We start from the raw sequence: 3243 nt of genomic DNA on the forward strand, positions 1-3243 counted from the left end.
GAACCAACTCAACAGCAGTCGTTTGGGGAAGGTTTTGTTTTTAAGGCAATCGATAGAGTCCTTAGATAGTGCAAATGTTTAACAGGCTGCGCTGCTAACGGAAAGGTTTAAGATTCAAGTCTGCCCTGAGGGACCTCAGAAGAAAACTTTCCAAAACAAAATCAGCCAGTGGAAACTCCGTGGACACAGTTCTGCTCTGATGCACGTGGTGTCCCCGTGAGTTGGCACTGACCACACAGCGACTGGTGGTAAAGGCAAAACGTTCCGGTGGCTTGGACTTAGAAGGTCGTGATGGAGGGGCGTGGACTGGTTCGAAATATATTTTGGATGTTGAGTCAATAAGATTTCGAAGTGGACTGAATTCGGGAGGCGACGAGGGGAAGGAAGAAATGATGGTCAACATACTAAGTATTCTGGACGGAGGTATCATTTCCGGTGGCAAAATTAGAAGGACAAATTTCAGAAGCAACCAAGAGTTTTATGTCAACCTGGTAGGTTCAAGATACCTGTGGGACATCCAGGGGAAGAGTGTAGGCAGAGGGCTCTAGTTTATATCTCTCTCTACCTGAAGCAACAATTTCTTTGATGAAAATTTACACAAGACGAGTTCCAAGAAGGTGGAGGTAAAATATATCCTAACTGTCCCACCTAACTGCTATACTGCTGCATCCCTCTAACACCAACCACCACCTTCCTACACTCCCTTCTGCCCCAGGGTTCTGCCATTTGCTGTAATGACCACTCAGAACGCACAAAATAAAGGAAAATGATTCATGTCTTTGGATGATGGCAAGTCCCAAATCCAAAAGTCAGGATTCCATCTGCAGGATGCTCCCTACCTCCAAGGCTGTAGAAGCTGGTGAGATTAGGTTAGGTGATAAACTTCAACCCACATTTTAAGAACTGGGAGGTTCAGCAGAGAAAGGCAAACCAGATGCAGGATGTGAAGGAATGCCCTGGCCCCAGCAGGCTTCTTTTATATGCAGCAGGGTGGCAATCACAAGGAAGCCTGTTAACAGGCACAACTGAACCCCATCAGTGTCTTCCCCCACCTGCTCTTCCCCATCAGGAAAAGGTGGTGTGGTGGAAGAACTGGCTAGAAGAACTGCATTAAACAATTCAACCACCCCGCAGGCCACCCTCTGGCTCTTCTCGCCACTGTTCCTTCCATACAAGAAAGATTAGCCACCAGCCCTTTAATCCTTCTACCGTGAACACACTCAAACATTTATAAGGCAGCCACTTTATGCCCTAATCTCCCTTTATTTTAGATAGCTAATCTTCAAATTGCCCATCCCAAATCAACCCAGTACCCTGAGGAAACAAGTGTTTCTTGATCTGGAGAATCTTTATTTCTAATTGGAACTTTGGCCATCAGCATCCAGACGCTTAGTTCAGTCTAGAGCAGACCATCAAAACTGCAGCCATGTACACCAGACCAGAGGGTCAAACATCATTTGGTCATCTCAGCCATAGCCATCCACACTAGGTCAATTGGGTACCAGCCGACACCTACTTTCCTACATCTCAGCCTAGCAGGTCTGTCCTCACTCCCATCAGCCCTAACCCCGCAGGGCTAGGTCATGTGCACAGGCTCAGTATCTACAGAATTCCACACTCCACACCAACCAGTCTCTCCACTTCTTTCTCATCCTTAGCCTCTGTGGACCAGGTGGAAGAGTGCCGATGGAATATGTCCAAATCAGCACTTCTCTTCACTACTGCACTTCCCCCTACTTCCACTCAGCAAGTGATCCCAGGTGGCTACCACCACCAGCATATCAGGTTCACTGGCTCCCTTTAACTTTAGCCTTTTCTGCACGAGCACAATGTAATTATATTATGTAGGGGGCTTTCTCTGATGGGCACTGAGTTTCTTGCATTGATGCATCCAGTGGAAAAGTGCTTGCTCAACATTGAAGAAGTCAGTCAAACTTTTTAAGAAGTCAAACTCTTTCCCTACAGATCTTCCCTTCCAATAGAAATCCCTTGCTCTCGCAGCAGTTCTGGCTGAGGTTAGGGTTTTCTTTCTAAGCCCCTTGCTCTGTCTTGCCTTCAAACGAAAAGCCATTTCTTCCAGGCAATATCTAACTTCCCTTTTAACATAAACAATCAAAGACAGGCTAAAGGTGGGCTTGTAAGTTCTTTGTAATCACGATAATCATGTATTTCTATTACACATATTGGCTTAGTTACAATACCTGTTGGGGAAAAGACATTCAGTATCCATAGTGCAGTCAAATAAACAAAATGTTCCAAGAACTCATGAGAAAGGCAAACTAGATGCAGGATCCACAGGATGCCCTCTGCTTCTAGCTCTTGCTGGTAGTAAGATCCCCTGTCAGGCGTCGTCTGCGTCTGCGAGGGCTTCTTTTATATGCAGCACGATGGCAATCACAAGGAAGCCTGTTAACAAGCGCTCACAACTGAATCCCATCAGTGTCTTCCCCGCTGTCAACACCCAGGCCAATCTGGAAAGGGTTGTTTGGTGGGAGGTACAGAAACAACCCCTAGAGGAGCCACGTCCAAGAACTCGCCGCCCTGCAATGCCCCTCTAGGAGAGAGCTCTGGGATGAGAGAGGCTTGCAGAGATGATCAGCATGCGTGTAGTGTTTCAGGGCCTGAGGCTGGAAGATAGATTGCTATTACCTTGGAAGTCTAGGAAGAGGACACAAATGAAGAGAAACTGCTCAACCAATAGTCAGAGTTCGGCCAAGAAGGATGTGTCTGTGAAGGAGCCCCTGAGTGAGAGGGGCAGAGAGGACGGTGGTTTCCCAGGAGCCAAGAGAAGAAAATGCTCTGAGCAGTTGCTAGGAAACCAAAATGATGACGGTGTCTGATGGTCCTCAACTGACCTGAACCGACACCCGTGTTTGCTCACTGTCTACGCTGCGGAGACTGTCCCTTCTTACCAAGTCTTCCTCCGCGTGTCTCTGGCTGTAGCCGTGGGTACTCCTAAGACAGCAGTAGAAGAACAGAATATTTACAGCAGTCTTGTTTATGAAGGAAATGATGATGGGGGATGGGCGGGTAAATGTCCATTGGCAGAATAATCGCTTTTAAAAATTAGGCTGCACACAGGGTATCACGGAATCCCGCAGAGGGAATCCTTACCATCACCTGAGCCAACTCCTCTAAAATGTTATTTTATAAACTTGCTTCTTTATTCATAATCTCCAATGAGCAGGAGAGCATAAGTAGGTCCAGAGTGGAGGAGAGAGAGTAAAAATTATAACCAACCTG

The sequence above is a fragment of the Echinops telfairi genome, unplaced genomic scaffold, assembly GCF_000313985.2.
Source record: "Echinops telfairi isolate 266 unplaced genomic scaffold, ASM31398v2 ScPeMD7_7457;HRSCAF=8495, whole genome shotgun sequence".
NCBI lineage: Eukaryota > Metazoa > Chordata > Mammalia > Afrosoricida > Tenrecidae > Echinops > Echinops telfairi.